The following is a 13,428-nucleotide window of genomic DNA, read 5'->3' on the forward strand; positions in this document are numbered from 1 at the left end:
GTTACTTGTAACCATCCTACATGGTTTGGAGGATCATAACATCAAATCAGATTTGAGATGAGCTGCTGCTATACGCCAACACCTAGCTACCTAGACGTTGCTATTTTTTCTTTGGATGGTAATCAGTAACTAATAAGAATTGACATAAGATGCTTAGATGCATGTTTAGTTGGAAACAGAGCTAGAGCTAGGCATAGAGCCAAGTTATATAGCCAGTAATATCATGCAGTAGCAACTGGCAACAAAGAGGACGTTAATCAGTTAATGTAAGTACGTATCTGAGACTGCCACACAATATTTAACACCTCAATATCAGAAGTTTAGAACTGCTCTCCGTTTCGATGCCTCTCAGATGATGATCTCAATCAATTATTGATAAATGATATTATACTTTAGTGTAGATCAAACTCATCGAAGTTATATTTTAAAGGTTGAATTTAATAATTATAAAGGTTAGAGTAATTGAGTGAACATACCATAACACGAGATGCAATGCTAATAAACCTAATATATATATAGAAGAAGCAAATGTATGCAGAGTGGATGAACATTCTTAGCACATGTACGTGGAGTGTTTGTTGATGGGGATCGGACATTCGGACGTCAATATTTTTGGACCAAGCAACATCGTAATTAGCTTCTTCTGGAAGATGATCTGGTGTTTGACCAAAAAAAAAAGGGGTTCTCACAAAAAAGTCACATTTGAGTGATGTAATCATAAAAAAGTTACCGGCAATTTGCAAATTATAAAAAAGTCAATTTTTTAAATCTCTTGAACCGTTGCCCTCAGAGTTTATTATATTTATAGACTTGCCACTAGTTTTAATCCGCTACCGTCTCCTCCTTATTCATCAACATCGGAACTCCGACTTCAAACTCGGGTCACCTCATATATGTCCACGTAAATAGGATCAACCATGGGGGCAGCTTCTTCAATTATAGGAAAACGTTTTTCGATAATAGCTGTGTGCGCTTTCGTAGGTACATGTATGAGGAAAAGTCTCTCTGCCATGGCTTGTGTATACCTACTCCTTTGAGACAATTTCTTGATGTCACTCAGAAACACAAAAGCTATGTATAAGTTATAAAATTTTGCGGACCATTAAGAAACCGAGACAGATTCTCAAGCAAGCAACTTCTGGTGAGCCTGTAGAGATTAAACTGGATCCACATGTCCGTGCCTTTTGGCATACGGAATCTGACTCCATCCCTTCTGTTCTCCACGAAGCTCCGAAAGTAGCGTCTCTCCATAGACATATGTAAAGAAACTGACACAAATTCAACATAGCAGTCACATCGATTTTTCACAATGAGAGTCACACCACCTATCACACTACCTGTCACAAATGAATATTTGTGTGATAGGTAGTGTGACAGGCCGTGTGACAGACATATAATTAGTGTGATAGGTAGTGTGGTTGGGAGTGTGACATCACATTTGATACATGTTGGAAGCGCTCAACATCGGAGGACGAGGTCCTCGAGATTCTTGGAGAGAGCAGCCAGAGTCGATTGGAGAGAGCAATGTGTGTGACAGTGGTTGTGACAGTAAGTATGACAGTGGGTGTGACCATTAGTGTAAATAGATAGTGTGACAGGTTCTGTAACAGTGGGTGTGATAGGAGGTGTGACAGGAGGTGTGAAAATTAGTGTAATAGGTAGTGTGATAGTGGTTGTGACAGAGGTTGTGACAATGAGTGTAAATAGATAGTGTGATAGCGGTTGTGACAGTAGTTGTGACAGTGTCTGTGATAGCGTTTGTGACAGAAGCTGTGACATGCCGAGAAGAAATGTGGAAATATGTGAAATTTTGTTAAAATTCAAATGAGATTGGTATGACAGTGGGTGTGACTGTTAGTGTAAATAGATAGTGTGACAACTTCTGTGACAGTGGGTGTGACAATTAGTGTAATAGGTAGTGTGATAGTGGTTCTAACAGGTAGTGTGACAGAGGTTGTGACAGTGTGTGTAAATAGATAGTGTGACAGCAGTTGTGATAGTAGGTGTGACAGTAGGTGTGACAGTGTCTGTGACAGCGTCTGTGACAGGAGCTGTGACAGGCCGAGAGGAAATGTGGAAATATGTTAAATTTTGTTAAAATTCAAATGAGATTGGTATAAATATGCTCAGAATGAAGAGAATAGCAGGAATTAGGAAACATTGAGCTTCGGTTTCGCCGGAATTGCTTGAAGCACCGCCATTGATAGCGGCAACCCTTTGTGATAGTTGTTGCGTCTTGTACGGTTGGTCGATTCAGAGTGGGTAGTATATCAAATGAAAGAGGGGAGCAAGATCTTTCTATCGGTACCAATTTCGTCAAAATCTATCGCCGGACGAGAAAGTTATAGCCGAAATTAGAAAAAGAAGGAAAAAAAGAATGAAAAGAGTAAGAAAATGCAAAATAGTCCATAAAATATTTTTAAAGTGAATGTTTTCTATTTTTGGTGACCTTTTATATAATTTTCACTTAAATGTGATGATTTTTATATAATTAATTCATAAGTAGTGACTTTTTTTTAATATAAGTTAGGAAATGGTACAATTTTTATAATTTGTAAAAAAAAAAAAGGAAGATGATCTGGATGGCCATGCATCTTCGAATTTCTCTTTTATATGTTGCTCAATTATTGCACTGAGAATCACTAGCTTCTGCAGTTGATTCGAAATAATTGGCTGGCAAATGTATGTTTTGGTCCTGTTGTTCAGAATATCGTCGTTCCTCTGTCATCCAATTATATAGACTGATCTATTGACAAGTTCATCTAGTTAGAAGTTAATCACAGCATAACTATGAAAATTATTAAACTTGACATATGTAGCACTAGTATATGATGTATCTCAAGAGATACTAGCTTGCAATCCAAGAAATCAGTGAAGATGGATCTACCAATGACAGACTAGGTCGGGCACTGATTTACTAATCAAAAGAGAATTATTTTTCTTTCGGTACAAGAAAATACTGTAGAACTAATTAGTAATTTAGATGTCATTAAAAGGCAGAATATATATTACATCAAATAAAGTAGGAAATCATCTGGATCCCAACTAGCAAAAAAATTCCTTTGTGATTAGGATTCCCAAACGTCCAAAAAGTACCAACTAGCTAAGCCTATAAATAAACAGCTTCTTCATAAATCTGAGATATCCTTACTAAACCCTTTACAACTAAAAACACGTTCACATCTTGAAATTAACTCGCACGATTAAGGAATCGATCGATTAGATCTTTTTATAATGGCTAAGGTTCCCATGGGAACCATGAACTCGTTTCTCCTTTTCAGGTTAGTAATCATTTGGTGTCGTTCTTTTATATATAAGAGTTAATCAATACAATAAGAATGCTAATATCGACAGTTTTATTAATGCAGCAGGAGATGGTATAAGGTAGCTGCAGAGAGTACTATTACTGAAAGAGTGCAGCCGGCAGTGTCAACAATGAGGAGGATGGCGACAACTGAAACATCCGGTACCAGCGGTCGAGCCGTTGCGGAAGATGAGGAGAAGACGCAGGTGTTTTGGATGAGAGACCCAAAGACGGGGAACTGGATTCCAGAGGATCACTTTGAAGATGTTGATGTTGCAGAGCACAGGGAGAAGCTCCTCAACAAGCACAAGGTTTACACTTTTAAGCAGTCCCAATAGAACAACAATTCGACGACTTTAATTAATTAATTACTTGGAAGGAGACTTATGTAGAGTATACGCTGGAAATTTAATATGGTAGTATGTTTGGGCTCTATTTCCTCTGCTAAGCCTGATATCTTGTCAAATTAATCACTATTATTCAGTGCATTGGTACGTAGAAGTGTTGTGGTCTTTTCATGCTGAAAATTAAAAGCAAGGCTCAGTACGAAACCTAGCACAAAACAAGTCAGGAAAAAGAGAAAATAAGTCCTAATTATGTTCAGTTCAAACCCACAATCATACCCCCGAACCCAAAATGGAAACGTTGGAAACTGCAGGAGCTCGTTGCGGCCCTTCAGTCCCCAATCAGTCCGATGGCCGGGCGACCCTGGCCTTTCACCATCGAGGCTACCACGAGAGCTGAGGGGCTTATTTTGACCGCGGGTTTGAAGTCAAGCTTACCTCTTTCATCAAAGACGTCACCGCGACATAGTGCTTCTCAAACAAGATCAACATACGTCGATGTCTTTTTTTTAAAAACTAACCACGGTCAAATTAAAAATATCAGAAGGCAGAAAATTCTATGGTGCAACGCTCTATGTGTGCAACGCTCCTAATCTACCGTTCATACACACCACAGACCCAACGTGCATTTAAAGACACACTCTATCCACCGTCTGATTCGGTATGTATGGTATACAGCGCTGCACAACAGCCAAACCCCGTCTTTGGCTCTCTTTATTGCATAATATTATAGTATGGTGATCATGTGCGGACGTTCAGATTCCGGCCAAGACATGCCCCAATGGCGGGGCGGACAAGCACAGCTGCATTACCCACTTTCCAGCGATCCATTCTGTGCCAGTCGGAGCTCAATCGGCGACCAACGGTGGCTGAAATATGCAAAATCAAGTTTTCTGGGCAGATTCCGACCGCCGTGGATCGCCGATGAAGTTTTATAAAAGTTTTACTCACTCTTCAAAATCACTAGCATCACATATCACACAACTCCACCACAACATGAACATGACACAATATGACATAGCAAACTTATATATGTATATTATTATTACCATTAAATACACATATAAATAAGCCATATTATATTAACCATCATAATAACCAACGTAGAAATTCCATATCTATGGCACATGACATAATACAATACAATTTAGCAACTTATTTAAGCATATTATTATTACCATTAATACGCATATATAAGTCAACTACATTATATCAACCATCTCAATAACTTAAAATTTCTACATCAATGACATGATCATTCCACAATATAAAATAGCGATGTATACTTGTATATTTATCCTTACCATTTAATATACATACGCAAATCAACCATACTATATCAACATCAACATGCATAATCCGTTTTTATTCTCAATCATTAACCAAAGTCCCTACTCACCAAACCTTTTAAACAAAAATTCTTTTATTTCAAAATATTATTTTACTTACCCATGAACCGTAGACGATCAAGTTCATGTAATTTAAAAACAAAATACATATTTGAATAAAACAATTTTACAAGTTAGTGAAATATGGACATATTAATATCACAATGTAAATTTGCATCAAGTGAGGTTTACTCACCTCTTACTCCTGCTAGCCTTCAATATCCAATGCAAGTACTATGCTTTCACTCAATCACCTAAGTGACAAATTGACACTAGCAACTAACCAAAGCAATAACACACTACTTGAACCTAAATCTCAACTCTTAACTCTTAACCCAAAGATTGCCGAAGCGACAATCCTTTCTCCTTGATCTATCAAGATCGCCGGAGAGCCCGCACCCTAGCATCACTACACCAATGTCAAACTCACACCTTCATCATTCAAACCGAGAGTAACCAAACTTTTCCAACAACAACAATTCAATCAAATTTAATTCAAACATATACAAATCATATATACACACGCTCGTATTGACGAGTATGACACAATAGAGTAAACCATTATTCTAAACAAGGCCAGACGCACCGTGTCACAATTCCGAAAATTCAAATGATAAAAATTTGAATTCCAAGTCATGAAAACTATAAAACAATCTCAAATATATTTAAATCATCTTATAGTAATAGTGTATCGAAACTGAGTTCATAGTATGACTCAATCGACTTGAATAATACATAACCAGTTTATACCTCAAATATTATAACAAATGGAAATGTAAATTCACTCAATCCTCGCCACAAACAGAAGAAAGAAATTTTCACCAATCATCAGAGTAAGCCCTCCGAATATGCTAATACCCATGTTTTAAAATGATATTGGGTAATAGATGGGTTGCCCAGTGTCTGCCGGCGTACTGCATGAGGGGTAATAAATGGGGACCTGGGTCTCATGAGTACCCATGTTTTTAAATAATATTGGAAAACCAGATGGGCTATCCAGTGTCTCATGAGTACACTTGTCATTACATGTAATCTGTTATATTTCCATTGTATGTGATGTATGTTATAATGTTGGTTTACTCATACGAGCTGCAAACCTTACCGGGTTTGTGTTTACAATCTCAGTGCACCAATTCAATGGTGTATGAGATAGTTCTGCAGGTGTACTCATGACACCCAGACAACCCATTTGTTACCTCTCATGCAGTACATCGGCAGACAGACTAGAGCTCTAACTGATCGTAGCCAACATCCAGCCAAGGCTTGGTTCCGATTTAATGCCAATAACGTCTGAAGACCAGAAAACATTTTAACAAGACTCAATGTTAAAACCACGTACAATATAATAATTCACACATGTTATTGTACTACATCTAAGTGACTCTTGCACAACAATATATATATATATATATATATATAGACACTCCAATAATCTATTATACCGGGAGGTACATTATCTCCCTTCTATTTCCATCAGCCACAATTAATTGAAAACAATACAATCTCATAATTTAAATAAACACTGTAACATTATATAATACATCAACTCATATATATGTATCGTATTTGCCATTTTCATACACATACACAACCCACTATATTATATAGATGTCACAGCTCACTCTTTTTAAGAAATCGTAAAATATGAGTCACCGCCAAAGGTAGACTTGTCATAGTGAGATTTACTCACGTTCACTAAAACCTTTTAAAATCATTTATTAAAATATCGTTTCACTTACTCATGAACCATAGACGGTCAAATTCACGTAATTTAAACCAAAACATATTTTTAGAACAATTTTTATAAGTTAGTGATGTAATGACTATGTTAACAACTCAAACTAAATTCAATAATTATAACACTACTTCGATCATGATGATCATTGTGAGGTTTACTCACCTTAGCTCCCACTGTATCTTCTACTCAAAATAAGGAAGGTACTAGCTACCACAATCACTCCATAACCAAACAACAAGTGCCTAATTCATATCAAGGTTGCAAGTCATTAACACTTCAGACATGACAACAACAATTCAACCTAGAATCGCCAAACCTTTAACAACAACTAACTTACTCAAGAATTAACCTAACACATGAAAATGACATATGTAAACGCTCGTATCGACGAATACATCACAATGGAGTAAACCATCAATCTGACACATGACCCAACACACGGCCACCCGCCTCCAACAGTGGAGGCACTACCACTGTTCCAGTGACCACCAATGATCACCAAAATTTACCACCACAATCTAAACAACATTTCCAACAACTTTCTAGTTAACAACAAAGTCTAAATCCAAGCCTAAACAGTCCAATCGACGAAGAACATAAAATCGGTACTATTCACAGACCCTAGAAAAAGAAATCATCGATTCTCCTTGTGTGTTTCGAAATAGATAAAACTATTTTAGATGTTTCATATACATCCTACAAGCTTCAAAACACAAGAAGAATCAGCTTGATTGGTTGCCAGAGGTGGGAGTTCACCTCACTTCTTCAAACGGAACAGTCATATTGTTTCTTCATTTCTGAGCTTCAACAGCTCGAATCTCTCCCAAACACTAACCCAGATCGGTAGGGGACGAAGAGACGGTTCCAACGGCACCGGTCTCACTCAATTCCGTCACCGGACGACGGAGATATGGCTGGAGAAAGATTCGGCACAAAGAGGGAAAATCGCGTGAACAGTAACCGAGTAGATTTTGGAAAAAAAAACTGATTTTATGATTTTTAATCTCCTCTCTTTCTTTTATACTGTTTCAAAAATCGGGAACCAAACTTCCGTTACTAACAACTTTCACATACGACATTCGATTAAAGCGTGTCACGCGTCTAAAAATTCGTATTAACGAACTCTACGACTTTCGTGAAGGAGGTTTTCTGATATTCTAAATGGATAAAAAGTCAACTCTTGACCCCTAACAGTAACGTTTCCGAGTAAAAATCGCTCGAACACTTTCGTTTCCTCCCTCGTACTATATAATCGGATTACCACAAATTTAAATATCTCCGAACAATAATTATAAAATAATTATAAATTTCAGGTATATTATACGCCACCTCAAGCGGCTGCGCATGGGCCCCACACGATGACACTCCAACCTCCTCAAAACCAATCGACCTCAACTAGGCTATGTTAAACTAGACGTGATGAAATAGATGAAAGTTAGGACTTAAGGTTTCCACCTAAGGAAATAGATGATAAAGGAAGAAACATAGAAGAAGTGGGTGATAAAAAAGTGGGTGATCATGGAAGGAAGTGAGTGATCATGGAGGAAGTGGATGATAAAGGAAGGAACATGGGAGAAGTGAGTGGATGGCTAGGTAATGATGGACCTAGAGGTGATGATTATACCCAAAATTAAATCAGATTTTTGCATGTAATATAAGTGTGGATTTTTGGACAATAAGGAGCCATGATTTTTGTGAGAAAGAGAGAAAAGTGGTGTAGTAAATCTCAACTAAAAAGATTGGATCTAGTTCTGATAGAACAATGTGTTGCTCTTCCCTTGCGCATCCATAAAATTAGCCGGAAAATGCATGGCACCACCACTGGCACCACTAAAAGTGGTGGTGCTCGGAAAATTATTGGGACTTGTCATTTTTATATTCTTGTCAAGATATTCTATAAAACATGGAAATGAATTAGTCTAAATTAAATTAAGCACATAGAAGAAGTAAATTCCATGTTTTACGGTATTATAATAAATTAAGCAAACTTGAACTTCGCTTGTCCTCAAGCAAACTAACCCGAATCTGACATAACAACAATGAAAACAATTTAATCCTTCAAACAATTTCCTGAAAGAGCAAAATAGTGATACGCATGGAAATCAAGGTAGGCTTCAAAACTTCATGGATCATGGATGAAAAACTTGTGTTTTGAAATGTATAACATGTCTCTAGTTTGTCATTTCAATGTACGAAGATTAAGAATGCATGTCTAACCGTGTTAACCATAAACTCACAAGGTATACACTCTATTTTTCCACACAAGTGTTTAAGGGTTAACTACAATACACTCAAAACAATCTCATGCAATACCGCCATATACTTGCTCTTTAATCTTGGATGAAAAAAACTTTTATTGGATGTAATGAGGCTTAGGTGAGAAGCTAAAAAAATAAATAGAATAGAATCACAAATTTCAAGCAACTTAGTGAGCAACAATTCTTTTGAGATTTCGAACTTAAGAACCAAATATGCCCAACAAGTTTCAATTCCTCAAATCACTTTCCCAAACTTAAACAAAATTACATAATCAAATGTAAATGACTTTTTTATTTTTCTTTTTTTTACTTTTTTTTAACTACAAAAAAGAACAAGAACAATAGAATTGTTGTACAGGCTATAAGGTACACCTCTACACTTCTTTTTTTCCGAGTACCCCCAAACTTGTTCTTTAAAACATCATGACATAAACAATCTTGTATTGCTCACTAAGTAAACTTGAAACGGGAGGATAAGTGTTTAAGCTAAAGGAGTAGGCATTTATGGTGTAAGGAAATGAAAGGCTAAGTATATAAAAACTCAAAATGGAAATCTAAGGATATTCAATATTTTCGGACATACTCATTTGGCCATGGTGCATTCCTAATTGCCTAGTTCAATTCTAAGACGCAAAATTGTGACAAAGAGCTTTGAAATATATAGAGCAAGTTCTAGAGATGCAAAACAATGAGATGTTCACACATGAATGAAGTAGTGCATGGAACTATGCATGCACTTCAATAAGGCTCAAGTACTCACAATATGACATGTAATAGCTCACACAAGTCTTGCAATGCTTCTTATATTCAATACCTTGAAATGACTATATGCATAAAGTAAAACAAACACTTGATTCATAATGATATTTTGAAAAATTAGAGCTCATAAAACCCAAACATGGTTTCTAGCCCACATTTAAATCAAGCTCAAATTTCATTATTGGAGTTAGAAAGAACCTAAAAGAAACAAAATAGTACTAACAATTGAAAACTAAAACAAAAAACATTTTTTTTGAACAATAGACACTTACACACATTCCCGCCACACTTGAACTTAACATTGTCCTCAATGTTGAAAATATTATTTTGAAAGAAAATTCAATGAGAAGTTCAAGTATGTGGGAAAAACACAAACTAATTACTAAAACAATATAATTACTAAAATGAAAAACATTAACAAGAGTAAAGTTAGAAATCCCCCCCTCCTGAAGACCATATTCATGCTAAGCACCAAGTTACCAACATGTAAAACCAACAAGACAATGTCCTTGCTATCTACTCCACTAGGTCCAAGCATCACCATTGAGCAAAATTGTCTCCTCAAAATGTCACAATCATCAAACGTTATTAGAAGCAAAGGAGGTTAGGAAATAATCATACCAACATGCATTACAATTATCAAAGTGAATGAGTAAATACTTAGCCATTAAAATTGGAAAAGAAATGGCTAAGCAACATGGAGGTACAACTACAATGAAGTCTCACCCTAAAGGCATTAGGGGTTACAAAATAAATCCAAAATGGAAAAGAAATAACTGCAAAAAAAAGTTTTTTTTTTGGGCGATCGATCGTTTCAAAGAAGCGATTGATCGTTTTATTAGTTTTAACTCAAATTTTAAACTACAAATAAATAATATGAACAAAATGACAAACACAAGAAAATGGTTAAGATAAACTTCCCCTTGAAGACCATGAACTTCACCATAAACACTTCAAATCAACAATATACAAGGGCAAGGCCTTGCGATTAAGGACTGTCACAATTTGTGTTGCTCCAAAATAATTGTCATTCTCCTTCCTTGCATCAAAAACATGGCTACCTACAAGTATAGCTTTTATTTTAAGGACTTCTTTCCAGTCCATTGACTCTCCAAATCAATGAAGAGCAGCAAGAGGAGCATCCACAAAGCAAATGACATCCTCTTCATTTCCCACACTTGGTAGCAAATGTGGCTTCAACCGGTGGTTATTGACCTTGAAAGTACTTTCATCTCTTGTATTCTTGATTTCTATAGCACTATGGGGAAATACTTGCACAACTTCAAAAATACCACTCCACCTTGATCTAAGATTTCCGGGAAACAATTTGAGCCAAGAAGAACAAGTTGACCCTCATGGAATTCCTTCTTCACCAACTTCTTATCATGGTAAAGCTTGCTTCTCTCCTTGTACAACTTAGCATTCTCGTATGCTTCCATTTTAATTTCCTCAAGCTCACAAAGATCAAGCATCCTCTTCTCTCCCGCCTTAGCAAGATCGAAATTAAGCTTCTTAATAGCCCAAAGTGCTTTATGCTCTAATTTCACCGGCAAATGACATGTTTTTCCATAAACCAACCGGTAATGTGACATACCAATTGGAGTCTTGTATGCAGTCTGGTAAGCCCATAGTGCGTCTCCAAGCTTAGTGCTCCAACCTTTTCTTGTACTTCCCACAACCTTCTCTAAAATGCTCTTGATCTCCCAGTTTGAGATTTCAACTTGGCCACTTGTTTGTGGATGGTAAGGAGTGCCAACTTTGTGCTTAATGTCATACTTCTTGCATAGAGCTTCAAAATGCTTGTTGATGAAGTGGGATCGTCCATCACTTATGATGGCTCTTGGAGTGTCATATCTTTGAAAGATATGCTCCTTGAGAAACTTGAGTACAACAATGTGATCATTCTTGGGACTTGGAATGGCTTCTATCCACTTAGACACATAATCAACGGTCACAAGAATGTATTGGTTGTCATACGAACTTGGGAATGGTCTCATGAAATCAATTCCTCAGTAATAAAAAAATCTCTACTTCCATGGAGTTGGTAAGAGGCTTTTGATTCCTTAAAAAGATGTTACCGCTTATTTGACATCTATCACAAGTACTCACAACTACGACTTAATACCTTAAATGTTGTCTTTCCCCCCCCCCCCAAATGACCTCCACAAGCAAGGGTATGACAATGGGCAAGGATATTAGGAACCTTCTCTTGAGCTATGCATTTTCTCAATATTTGATCCTTGCCAAACTTGAATAAGTGTGGGTCATCACACACGTATTTACATATTTCATTGAAAAACTTTTTTCTTCCTTGATAATCAAGCTCACTTGGGATTCATTTCCCCTCACTTGCAAGATAATTTACCAAATTAGCATACCATGAAAACTCATTGACATTGATGTTGAACAATTGTTCATCTGGAAATGTGTCACTCAAAAGAATAGATGAATCATCACCTCCCTCCACCAACCTTGACAAATGATTTGTCACTTGGTTTTCTTTGCCCGACTTATCCTTGATCTTGATATCAAACTCTTGCAGCAACAAGATCTACTGTATCAACCTTAGCTTAGCCTCCTTCTTTAACAAGAGATATTTCAAAGCACTATGATCGGTATGCACAACAACTTTGGTTCCAAGCAAATAGCTTCTAAACTTCTCAAGAGCAAAGATAATTGCAAGAAGTTCATTCTCCGTTGTGGTGTAGTTAACTTATGCATCATTCAAAGTACGACTAGCATAGTAAATAGCATGAAGTACTATTTCTCTCTTTTGAGCCAAAACCGCTCCCATAGCATAATCTGAAGCATCACACATTAACTCAAAAGGTAGAGACCAATCCGGTGCAATCATGATAGGAGCTTGAGTGAGCATTGTCTTGATTGTTTCAAACGCTTTCAAACAATGTTCATCAAATACGAAAGGAGCATCCTTGACTAGAAAATCACAAAGGGGCTTGGAAATCTTGGAGAAATCCTTTATGAATCTTCGATAGAATCCAGCATGTCCAAGAAAGCTTCTAATTGCTTTAACATTGTGTGGAGGTAGTAACTTAGAAATAAGCTCCACTTTGGCCTTATCAACTTCAATTCCCCTTGCACTAACCACATGCCCAAGAACAATTTCCTCTTGCACCATGAAGTGGCACTTCTCCCAATTTAAGACTAGGTTGCTATCTTCACACCTTTGAAGCACAAGTTTTAAGTGATGTAAGCATTGATCAAATGAGTCCCCAAACACACTAAAGTCATCCATGAACACTTCAATGGACTTCTCCACCATCTCACTGAAAATTGAGATCATGCACCTTTGGAAAGTTGTCGGTGCATTGCACAAACCAAATGACATTCTTCTATAGGCAAATGTGCCATATGGACAAGTGAATGTGGTATTGTCTTGGTCTTATGGGTCAATGGGGATTTGATTATAACCACTATGCCTATCAAGAAAGCAATAATACTCATGACCGGCAAGTCTTTAGCATTTGATCAATGAATGACAATGGAAAGTGATCCTTCCTTGTGACACTATTGAGCTTCCGGTAGTCTATGCACACTTTCCACTCATTTACTACTCTTTGAGGGATAAGATCTCCCTTATCATTAGCAACAACCATCATACCACTCTTCTTTGGAA

Source organism: Argentina anserina, chromosome 6, assembly GCF_933775445.1.
Source record: "Argentina anserina chromosome 6, drPotAnse1.1, whole genome shotgun sequence".
Lineage (NCBI taxonomy): Eukaryota > Viridiplantae > Streptophyta > Magnoliopsida > Rosales > Rosaceae > Argentina > Argentina anserina.